Genomic DNA, 12988 nt, shown 5'->3' on the forward strand with positions numbered 1-12988 from the left:
CTCTGACTGAAAAAGTTCTTCCTCATCTCCGTTCTAAATGGCCTACCCCTTATTCTTAAACTGTGGCCCCTTGTTCTGGACTCCCCCAACATTGGGAACATGTTATCTGCCTCTAATGTGTCCAATCCCCTAATTATCTTATATGTTTCAATAAGATCCCCCCTCATCCTTCTAAATTCCAGTGTATACAAGCCCAATCGCTCCAGCCTTTCAACATACGACAGTCCCGCCATTCCGGGAATTAACCTAGTGAACCTACGCTGCACGCCCTCCATAGAAAGAATATCCTTCCTCAAATTTGGAGACCAAAACTGCACACAGTACTCCAGGTGCGGTCTCACCAGGGCCCGGTACAACTGTAGAAGGACCTCTTTGCTCCTATACTCAACTCCTCTTGTTACGAAGGCCAACATTCCATTGGCTTTCTTCACTGCCTGCTGTACCTGCATGCTTCCTTTCATTGACTGATGCACTAGGACACCCAGATCTCGTTGAACTCCCCCTCCTCCTAACTTGACACCATTCAGATAATAATCTGCCTTTCTATTCTTACTTCCAAAGTGAATAACCTCACACTTATCTACATTAAACTGCATCTGCCATGAATCCGCCCACTCACACAACCTGTCCAAGTCACCCTGCAGCCTTATTGCATCTTCCTCATAATTGGCTTCTGTAAATTGTCCCTAGTGTCTAGGATAGACCTAGTGTATGGGTGATCGTTAGTCAGCACGGACTTGGTGGGCCGAAGAGACTGTGTCCATGCCATGTCTCCAAACTAAACTAAAATAAACTAAAAATTTTAAAATGCCGAAGACACCAAAAACGGATAAGGTTAAGAAAAGTGAGGAAATGGCAGGAAGTTTGTCCTGCTAGTTTCACTGTTCGTATCCCTTCGTTATCACCTCTTCCATAGCCAACAATGGACCATTGTGGGCTCCACCTTTCCTGGGCCATTGGTGCCGGCTCCGATTTGTTCTGTACCTTTTCATACCTCTAGTTTCCCTCTCCCCTGACTCTCAGTCGGAAGAAGGGCCTTGACCCGAAACGTCACCTATTCCTTTTCTCCAGAGATGCTGCCTGACCCGCTGAGCTACTCCAGCGTTTTGTGCCTATCTTCGGTGTAAATCAGCATCTGCAGTCCCTTCCATAGAAACATAGAAACATAGAAACATAGAAAATAGGTGCAGGAGTAGGCCATTCGGCCCTTCGAGCCTGCACCGCCATTCAATATGATCATGGCTGATCATCCAGCTCAGTAACCTGTACCTGCCTTCTCTCCATACCCCCTGATCCCTTTAGCCACAAGGGCCACAACTCCCTCTTAAATATAGCCAGTGAACTGGCCTCAACTACCTTCTGTGGCAGAGAATTCCACAGACTAACCACTCTCTGTGTGAAGAAATGTTTTCTCATCTCGGTCCTAAAAGACTTCCCCCTTATCCTTAAGCTGTGACCCCTGGTTCTGGACTTCCCCAACATCGGGAACAATCTTCCCGCATCTAGCCTCTCCAACCCCTTAAGAATTTTATATGTTTCAATAAGATCCCCCCTCAGTCTTCTAAATTCCAGCGAGTATAAGCCTAGTCTATCCAATCTTTCTTCATGTGAAAGTCCTGCCATCCCAGGGATCAATCTGGTGAACCTTCTCTGTACTCCCTCTAAGGCTAGAATGTCTTTCCTCAAATTAGAAGACCAAAACTGTACACAATACTCCAGGTGCAGTCTCACCAAGGCCCTGTACAACTGCAGCAGAACCTCCCTGTTCCTATACTCAAATCCTCCCTGTTCCTATACTCAAGTTTGTTGTTTATGTTCTCTCCATTTTATGAAAATGAAATTTTGGAGCCAACAAGTCATCATTTATTCACATTAAGCATGACATGTTTAAGAGAATGAACTGAAATTGCGCGGTGAGTTGACGGAGTGTGGATACACGACACACCTGAATGACAATAATAGATTCTCAGCAAATCAAACCAGCTGAAGAGACATATTTCATATTTGTGACATAAAATCACCGTCGGAAGTTCCTCATGAAGGGTTCTGCCTTGGTTCTCAGTTCCTAGTTCCGTCTTACACACTGGGGACAATTTATAACAAGCCAAATAATCGACAAACATTCAAGTCTTTGGAAAGTGGGAGGAAACCGGAGGACCCGAGGAAAACCCAAGTGGTCACAGGAAGAACGTGCGGACAGCACCCGTAGTCAGGATTGAACCCAGGTCACTGGTGCTGTGAGGCAGCAACTCTACCGCTGCGCCAATCTTCCGGCAGATGTTGACTAGATTCCAAGACAAAAGTTTACAAAATGTTCCTGAGGACTAGAAAAGTTTTAAATTGCATACACATTGGATTGAAGAGATTTTGGACCCAAACCAAGAGTCAAGAATGTTTGATGGTCATATTATTGCCATATCTGATGGAGGTTTTTGAAGACGTGACCAAAAAGGTCAATGTGGGCGGATTAGTAGATGCTGGAGAGACTATCTAATAACTCTTCCCAATGCTTCTAGATGGCCTCTGCCACAGAGGGTAAGGGCACATGTACGCACCAGTTCGGGTTGGTTTAGAGGGATATGGGCCAAAATCAGGCAGGTGGGACTAGTATAAGAAAATAACTGCAGATGCTGGTACAAATCAAAGGTATTTATTCACAAAATGCTGGAGTAACTCAGCAGGTCAGGCAGCATCTCGGGAGAGAAGGAATGGGTGTCGTTTCGGGTCAAGACCCTTCTTCAGACTAGTTTAGTTGGGGCATATTGTGACTTGTTTAGGTGGGACTAGTTTAGTTGGGGCATGTTGGCCAGCACGGGGAAGTTGGGCCGAAGGGCCTGTTTCCATGCTGTATAACTATCTTACTCTATCAATGTTGGCAGACTCACCTTCTATTCATATTTGATGCAGAACCTGGACACATGTAACAATTTGGACATTGTTGCTGGTTCTAAATCCTGCAACACTCCTCCCAACAGGTTTTCGAGCAGCTCTGCCCAAGACCGCAAGAAATTGCAGAGAGTCGTGGATGTAGCCCAGTCCATCACACAGAACAGACTCCCCACCACTGAAGATGGACAAGAACAGCGGGTCAGGCAGCTTTTCTGCAGAAAAGGAGTAGGTGATGTTTCGGGTCCCCACCACTGACACCATCTACACTTGGAAAGGCAGTCAACATAGTCAAAGACTTTCTCACCCCAATCAGTCCTTCTCCTTCCTGCTCTCATCAGGCAGAAGGTACAGAAGCTTCAAGGCACACTCCACCAGACTCAGAAACAGCCTCACCCACTCTGTTATCAGGCCTCTGAATGGTCCTTCCATTAGCTGGGGTACAGTTCCTAATTCTTCAACCTCGTTCATTGTGCACAATGGACGTCTTCTCTGGAAACTGTCATGCTACAATGCTGAGAACTATATTCTGCGCTCTATCTTTCCCTTCGCTTTATCTATTGCACTTGAGTTTGGCTTGAAAACATTGAAACATCGAAAATAGATGTTGGAGTAGGCCATTCTTGCTATTGAGGGAGTGCAGCGTAGGTTCACCAGGTTAATTCCTGGGATGGAGGGACTGACATACGATGAAAGAATGGGTCAACTGGACTTGAATTCACTAGAATTTAGAAGGGTGAGAGAGATGAGAGTTTGTACGTGACCAATTTCCCCGTGACCACATGGGTTTTCTCCTAGACCTTCGGATTCCTCCTACACCCCAACGACATACAGGTTTGTAGCTTAAGAGTATAAGAAAATAACTGCAGATGCTGGTACAAATCGATTTATTCACAAAATGCTGGAGTAACTCAGCAGGTCAGGCAGCATCTCAGGAGAGAAGGAATGTGTGACGTTTCGGGTCGAGACCCTTCTTCAGACTGATGTCAGGGGGGCGGGACAAAGGAAGGATATAGGTGGAGACAGGAAGATAGAGGGAGATCTGGGAAGGAGGAGGGGAAGGGAGGGACAGAGGAGCTATCTAAAGTTGGAGAAGTCGACGTTCATACCACTGGGCTGCAAACTGCCCAGGCGAAATATGAGGTGCTGCTCCTCCAACTTCCGGCGGGCCTCACTATGGCACTGGAGGAGGCCCATGACAGAAAGGTCAGACTGGGAATGGGAGGGGGAGTTAAAGTGCTCGGCCACCGGGAGATCAGTTTTGTTAATGCGGACCGAGCGCAGGTGTTCAGCGAAGCGATCGCCGAGCCTGCGCTTGGTTTCGCCGATGTAAATAAGTTGGCATCTAGAGCAGCGGATGCAATAGATGAGGTTGGAGGAGGTGCAGGTGAACCTTTGTCTCACCTGGAAAGACTGTTTGGGTCCTTGGATGGAGTTGAGGGGGGAGGTAAAGGGACAGGTGTTGCATCTCGTGCGGTTGCAGGGGAAAGTGCCCGGGGTTGGGGTGGTTTGGGTAGGAAGGGACGAGTGGACCAGGGAGTTACGGAGGAACGGTCTCTGCGGAACGCAGAGAGGGGAGGGGATGGGAAGATATGGCCAGTGGTGGGGTCCCGTTGTAGGTGACGGAAATGTTGGTGGATGATATGTTGGATCCGCTGGCTGGTGGGGTGGAAGGTGAGAACGAGGGGGATTCTGTCCTTGTTGCGAGTGGGGGGAGGGGGAGCAAGAGCGGAGCTGCGGGACGTAGAAGGGACGCTAGTGAGAGCCTCATCTATAATGGAGGAGGGGAAGCCCCGTTTTCTGAAGAACGAGGACATCTCGGAAGCCCTAGTGTGAAACACCTCATCCCGGGCGCAGATGCGGCGTAGACGGAGGAATTGGGAGTAGGGGATAGACTTTTTGCAGGGGACCGGGTGGGAAGAAGTGTAGTCCAGATAGCTGTGCGAGTCGGTGGGTTTGTAGTAAATGTCCGTCACTAGTCTGTCTCCTGTGATGGAGATGGTGAGGTCCAGAAACGGGACGGAGATGTCAGAGATAGTCCAGGTATATTTAAGGGCAGGATGGAAATTGGAGGTGAAGTGTATGAAGTCAGTGAGTTCTGCATGGGTGCAAGAGGTAGCACCAATGCAGTCGTCGATGTCGGGGATGGGGCCAGTGTACGTCTGGAACAGGGATTGTTCGACGTACCCGACAAAGAGGCAGGCATAGCTAGGGCCCATGCGAGTGCCCATAGCTACGCCTCTGGTTTGGAGGAAGTGGGAGGAGTCAAATGAGTAAATTGTAGCTTAATTGGCTTGGTATAAATGTAAAATTGACCCTTGTGTGTGTGGGATGGTGCTAATGTGCGGGGATCGCTGGTCGGTGGGGACTCTGTGGGCCGAAGGTCCTGTTTCCGCGCTGTATCTCTAAACTAATCCCGACTATCTTCTGAACTGTGTCTGTCCCGAACCTGCCATCCGTCGTAATCTTTCCACTGCAGTCGGCCGCACATTGGCCGCCTCGACGTGGATTAGGAACGGATCCAAGAATTGTCACGGTCCATCGCATCCTGCATTCACACGGCAACTCATTCTCAGCTCCAGCTTTCTTGCATCTTCTTGCGGCCAAGGGAACAATAGTTCCAAATCAAAGTGGAATAAAATATCAGCTCCGCAAACCCTGTCAAAACTTTCCGCTTCATTTTCACAGTGGGGGGGGGGGCTGGTACATTTTGTTGTGCACTTAAACCTTGCAAACTTGTTCTGCGACATACGAAGAAATTGCTCTGTTCCTTCCATAACAATTGCTACACCCCCAACTTAAAAGGAGTGATCTTCTACCCTAATGTGAAAACAGCATCACATTTTGCAGCTCTCATTGACAATTGCAATGAGACAAGAAGATTACATGAATAAATACTATACTCCCCTGCCTCCGTCCCCATAATTTTAAACTCACCTGACACTTTGTGGCTGGGAACAACTTCAGGTTTTGGTATTTGTTCTGTTTTAAATCACTTAGAAGCTTTGGCCTTTTGATTTTCAATTTCTCCACACTAATATGCATGTGGAATAAGTATGATCAATGCGATCTTTTGAGATGGCGCAGGCAAAATGGAAGACTTATTGCTCTATTTTTATTTCCCATGATGGGGCGGCACGGTGGCGCAGCGGTAGAGTTGCTGCTTTACAGCGAATGCAGCGCCGGAGACTCAGGTTCAATCCTGACTACGGGTGCTGCACTGTAAGGAGTTTGTACGTTCTCCCCGTGACCTGCGTGGGTTTACTCCGAGATCTTCGGTTTCCTCCCACACTCCAAAGACGTACAGGTATGTAGGTTAATTGGCTGGGTAAATGTAAAAATTGTCCCTAGTGGGTGTAGGATAGTGTTAATGTACGGGGATCACTGGGCGGCACGGACTTGGAGGGCCGAAAAGGCCTGTTTCCGGCTGTATGTATATGATATCATATGATATGATATGATATGGAAGGAGGCTTTATGGCTCATTGAATCTCTGCATGCATTCAGAACACCATTTGCCACTTCCAGACTTATGTTTCCTCTTTCCTATTTAGTGGTGGAGCTGCTGCCTCACAGCGCCGGAGACCTGGGTTTGATCGTGACATCAGGTGCTTTCTCTGTGGAGTTTTCATGTTCTGCCAGTGGGATTCCTCATGGTGCTCCGGTTTCTTTCCACATCTCAATGCTGTGTGGGTTTGTATTGCAGGGCAATTGGCCTCCGTAAAATTGTCCCTAATGTACAAGAAGTGGATGGAGAAAGTGAGATAGCAGAGAACTGATGAGAACGGGTGATTGATGGTCGACGTGGGTACAGTAGGCCGAAGGGCCCGTTTCATGCTGTATCTCTAAACTCAACTCAATTCAACTCAACCTTTCCTTCTTGCTTTATCTCAACACCTCCCTCATTCTCCTCCCACCCACCTATTATACAGTTCCCAGTTAACCGACCAGCCAGCAGAACCTTGGGTTGTTGGTGGAACCTAGAAGAAACCGACAAATCAATGAAGAAGATGCAAACTCCACATGGATAGCACCTGAGGACAGGTTTGAACCCAGACCACAATAAGGGTAATACTATCACCTACGTAAACAATGTTACTACCAACTCTTGAAGTTATGGAACTATCAAGATTTACAGGACAGAAGGAGGAGACCATTTGCCCAACACGACCATGCCAGAAATAGATACCACAATTAAGCCCAGTTAGTTTAGTTTCGTTTCGTTTAGAGATGCAGTGTGGAAACAGGACCTTTGGCCCACCGAGTCCACACCGACCGGCAATCCCCGCACATTAACACAATTCTACACCAGGGACAATTTTTTTACGTTCATACCAAGCCAATTAGTCAACAAACCTGGACGTCTTTGGAGTGTGGGAGGAAACCGAGGATATCAGAGAAAACGGGCAGAACGTACAAACTCAGTACAGACAAGCACTCGTAGTCAGGATTGAACCGGGGTCTCTCCCGCTGTAAGGCAGTAGCTCTAATGCTGTACCACCACGCTGCCCGTTTCCTGGTCATTGCTCCATAATAATTTTAGGGTTAGTGCATAGCAAGTGGATAACCCAGGACTTTTTAAAGGTGATGGAGTTTTCTCTTCCCAACATCCTTCAGGTGGTGAGTCATCCGAAGGACCAGAGGGCCGTGCAGCCAGACGGAAGGACCAGAGACCGGCAGGGCCCATTAGAGGTCAGTCCCCCCAGCCCGGCCCCTGCTCCAGCTCACTTCATTTAAGTTCAATTTCAGTTTAGTTTATTGTCACTTGTACAGAGGTACAGTGAAAAGCTTTGGTTGCCAGTGGAAAGACGATACATGATTACAATCGTGCCATTTAGAGTGTACAGATGCATGATGAGGAAATAACGTTTGGTGCAAGGTAAAGCCAGTAAAGATTACAAGAATGATCCTAGGAATGAGTAGGTTAAACCTGTCATCATTGGGCCTGTTCTCGCTGGAGTTTAGAAGGATGAGGGGAGGACTTCATTGAAACGTACACAAGGCTTGGATAGAGTGGATGTGGAAGGAACCTTTCCACTAGTGGGAGAGTCGAGGACTAGAGGTCATCACCTCAGAATTTAAAGGACGTTCTTTTAGGAAAGAGATGAGGAGAAATGTCTTTAGTCAGAGGGTGGTGAAATTGTGAATAAGGCAGAGATAGATAGATTCTTGATTAGTACAGGTGTCAGAGGTTATGGGGAGAAGGCAGGAGAATGAGGGTAGGAGGGAGAGATAGATCAGCCATGATTGAATGGTGGAGTAGATGATGGGTTGAATGGCCAAATTCTATTCCTATCACATGATGTTATGACCTAAAGTGTGATCAAAGATAATCCGAGGGTCACCAATGAGGTAGATAGTAGTTCAGCACTGCTCTCTGGTTGCGGTAGGATGATTCAGTTGCCTGACAACAGCTGGGAAGAAACTGTCCCTGAATCTGGAGGTGTGCGTTTTCACACTTCTATAACATTTGCCCGATGGGAGAGAGGAGACGAGAGAGCAGCCAGAGTGTGACCCGTCTTTGATTATGCTGCTGGCCTTGCCGAGGCAGCCTGACGTATATAAATGGGAGTCGATGGAAGGGAGGTTGGTGTGTGTGATGGCCTGGGCTGCGTCCACAATTCGCTGCAATTTCTTGCGGTCTTGGATGGAGCCGTTTCCAAACCAAGAGGGCGTGCAGCCTAGGTTAATTCCCGGAATGGCGGGACTGTCATATGTTGAAGGACTGGAGCGACTAGGCTTGTATACACTGGAATTTAGAAGGATGAGAGGAGATCTTATCGGAACGTATATGATTATTAAGGGGTTGGACACGTTAGAGGCAGGAAACATTATCCCAATGTTGGGGGAGTCCAGAACAAGGGGCCACAGTTTAAGAATAAGGGGTAGGCCATTTAGAACTGAGATGAGAAAAAACTTTTTCAGTCAGAGAGTTGTGAATCTGTGGAATTCTCTGCCTCAGAAGGCAGTGGAGGCCAATTCTCTGAATGCATTCAAGAGAGAGCTGGATAGAGCTCTTAAGGATAGCGGAGTCAGGGGGTATAGGGAGAAGGCAGGAACGGGGTACCGATTGAGAATGATCAGCCATGATCACATTGAATGGTGGTGCTGGCTCGAAGGGCCGAATGGCCTCCTCCTGCACCTATTGTCTATTGTCTATTGTCTAAGCCGTCTGCCAAGGACCGGAGAACCAGAGAGGAGGATGGAGGGAGCCGGCGATCGTGGTCACAAGTGCAAGCAAGGGCCGGTAAGAGTGGCTTACTGTCCGTGACCTCCAGGCCGACCGAGGGAAGTGTCCTCCCTTCCCCCCCCCCCCGCCCCCCGGGGCGCTTGGGCTTAAGATGGCCGGGGTGAGCGAGGAGAGGAGAGGGACGAAGGTTCGCTGGACGATCCGGACGGAGGCAACGGCTGGAGGCCCTGCAGCAGCCTGGAGCTCACCTGGATCGGGACCCACTCCAGGAGACCCAGCGTGCAGATGGAACAGGACTTTGAACATAATGCCAAAATCTGGCGGCTCTTGCATGTGGTCTCAGTGGTCTATTGCTGTAACACTTTGTCCTAAGGTATGGTAATACTTCACTGAACTGCTTGCAAACAAAGCATTTCACTGTACGGCTGTGCATGAGATAATAAAGAACCATTGAACCATTGAACCATAGTCATACAGCATGGTAACAGGCCCTTCAGCTCCACCTGCCCATACAAGATGGCGGCACGGTGGCGCAGCGGTAGAGTTGCTGCCTTACAGGTTCAATCCTGACTACGGGCGCCGTCTGTACGGAGTTTGTACGTTCTCCCCCGTGACCTGCGTGGGTTTTCTCCGAGATCTTCGGTTTCCTCCCACACTCCAAAGACGTACAGGTATGTAGGTTAATTGGCTGGGTAAAATGTAAAAATTGTCCCTAGTGTGTGTAGGATAGTGTTAGTGTGCGGGGATCGCTGGGCGGCGCGGACTCGGTGGGCCGAAGGGCCTGTTTCCGCGCTGTATCGCTAAATCTAAATCTAAACCTACACCTGCCCGCGTTTGGCCTATACCCCTCTAAACCTTTCGTATCCATGTACCTGTCCAAATGTCTTTTAAATATTGTTATCACACATGCCTCAACTACATGCTCTGGCTGCGCATTCCATATATTCACCACCCTCTGTGTGAAAGTGAGTTTCAACCCACCACTCTACCCACTGAGTTTTAAATAATCCTTAACTTTTCCTGATCTTGGCAGGCTTTGTATCTTAATTTCTCTCTCAAGAGAAAGAGGTTGTTTCTGTCCTTTCCATTTCTATAACTTTGCGGTCGGCGCGGTAGCACAGCGCTGTAGAGCTACTGCCTCACAGCGCCAGAGACCTGGGTTCGATCCCGACTACGGGCGCCGTCTGTACGGATTTTGTACGTTCTCCCAGTGACCTGCGTGGGTTTTCTCCAAGATCTTCGGTTTCCTCCCACACTCCAATGACGTACCGGCTTGTCGGTTAATTGGCTTGGTGTAAATGTAAAATTGTCCTGTGTGTGTGTAGGGCGGTGTCAGTGTGCGGGGATTGCTGGACTCAGTGGGCCGAAAGGCCTGTTTCCGAGCTGTATCTCTAAACTAAAACTAAAACTTCTCACAATCTGATCCACCCAGATTCAATCCTCCCCCTGCATCACCTGCCTCAAAGGAAAACAGCACCAGCCGACATCATTTTGCCTGGTGCTACAATTCTTCAGTCCTGCAGCTCCTTCAATCTTCTCTGTGACTCTTCTGTGCTCTTTGGTTCCTTAGAAAAGTGATAGGAATTCATTTTCATTTGTATCTTTCTCGGTGCACTAAGTTGCAGTGAATGCATTGAGCTCTGCTAATGAAATCTGATTCCCTGGAGCAAAGGAGGCAAGAGGGTGAACTGGTGGGAAGCATAGAAAACTATGAAAGCCGTGGATGGGCAGAATCGTTTCCCAAAGGCAGGGCGTAAATATATACAAAGAACGAAAGGGCAAACGCTTACGGAGAAAGGAGGGGATTTTAAAGGGGAGCTGATGAAATTCTTTTGACAAAGAGATTGCTTGATGTTTGGAACACACTGCTGGGAGAGGTGGTGGAATCAGATCAAATATATGTTTAAGAGACATTTAGACAGGTAAATTGAATAAGCAATGCATGAAAAATGTAGATCTAACAGTAACTCAGCGGGACAGGCAGCATCTCTGGAGCAAAGGAACGGGTGACGTTTTGGGTCAAGACCCTTCTTCAGACTAGTTAGAGAAAAGGGAAACGAGAGATTTCGACGATGAAGTAGAAAGCTAAAGAACAATGAATGCAAGATATGCAAAAAAGTAACAATGATAAAGGAAACAGGCCATTTTTTGGGGGTGAAAACGAGAAGCTGGTGCGACTTGGGTGGGGTGGGGTGGAGAGGGAGGGAATGCCGGGGTTACTTAAAGTTAGAGAAATCAAAATCACACCACTGGGTTGTAAGCTGCCCAAGCGAAATATGAGATGCTGTTCCTCCAATTTATGTTTAGCCTCACTCTGACAATGGAGGAGACCAAGGACAGAAAGGTCAGTGTGGGAATGGGAAGGAAAATTAAAGTGGTCAGGAACCGGGAGATCGGGTAGGTCCAGGCGGACTGAACGAAGGTGTTCAGCGAAAGGTTTAATTCTCCTTTTTTCGCTTGGGCAGCTTACAACTTCGAGTAACCCCGGCATTCCCTCTCTCTCCATCCCTCCCCCATCCAGGCCGCACCAGCTTCTCGCCTTCACCCAACAAACACCGAACAATGGCCAGTTTCCTTTATCATCGTAACTTTTTTTGCATTTCTTTCATTCATTGTTCTTTATTTCTCTGTATCGTCGTCTATGTCTCCTGTTTCTCTTTTCCCTAACCAGTCTGAAGAAGGGTCTCGACCCGAAACGTCACCCATTCCTTCTCTCTAGAGATGCTGCCTGTCCCGCTGAGTTACTCCAGCTTTATGTGTCTATCTTCGGTTTAAACCAAGCATCTGCAGTTCCTTCTTACACAATATATAGATCTAATGTGGGTTAAATGTAATAGCATAGATAGGTCCAATAATCGTCATGGATGTGGTGGGCCAAAGGGTTTGTTTCTGTATCGTTCAACTCTGTGACTAGATACTGACCGGTGTGGGCAAGTTGGGCCGAAGGGCCCCTTCCCATGCTGTTTGACTTCATGACTCTATTAGAGACAGTTTCTTTACACGTGACTACAATGCTTCCTTGGTGTAGGGGGAGAAGCCTTCAATCTACAACTTTCTACCCCAGCACAAGGAATGGAAACAAAGGCCGTGTTTCAAACGGTGAGGATTGTGAATGTTATCCCTTCCCTCCTCTCCTGTTAGGCAGAAGATGCAAAAATGTAAAAGTTTACTATAGTGAATTGATAAAAAAATAGAAAATGGAAGAACTTAATGGGAAATGTGGAGAAGATAAAATGAATTAGGGTGGGTAGGATCAGTCCAAATGGCCAACGTTGACCTGATGGAATAAAGGGCATGTATCCGTGTTGTTACCCTCTAAAACTCTACTAAAACAATTTGGAACTTAAAATCACAAATCAAAGATAATTCCAACCTAAAATCATAGAGTCATGCAGCACAGAAACAGCCCAACTTGCACACGCCAACTAAGATGCCCCATCTGTACTAGTTCAGTTTAGTTTATTGTCACGTGTACAGTGAGAAGTTTTTGTTGCGTGCTATCCAGTCAGCTGAAAGACAATACATGATTACAATCAAGCCATTTACAGTGTATAGATCTGTAGGAATGGAGATTTAAGGGTGTGGTAATATGTGATTGTAGATTTGCTTCTGTGGCCAGCACACAAACAGTCACCTGGGTTGGGCGCCAGCTTGGAAGCCATTCAATTCCACTATTCAATGGTATTTACTGGTATCCGATGGTACTTTATGTACACTAAACCCGTCTACACTGGTCCCACCTGCCTGTGTTTAACCTATATCCCTCTAAACCTTTCCTATCAATGTACCTGCCCAAATGTCTTTTAAATGTTATAGCATCATAGAGTCATACATCATGGACAACTTGCCCAAATGTGCCCAATTTGCCCTACCTGCTCTTCATTTCCCTCCAGTTAATTGGGTTCATTGTAC

Source organism: Rhinoraja longicauda, chromosome 8 (genome assembly GCF_053455715.1).
Source record: "Rhinoraja longicauda isolate Sanriku21f chromosome 8, sRhiLon1.1, whole genome shotgun sequence".
Classification (NCBI taxonomy): Eukaryota; Metazoa; Chordata; class Chondrichthyes; order Rajiformes; family Arhynchobatidae; genus Rhinoraja; species Rhinoraja longicauda.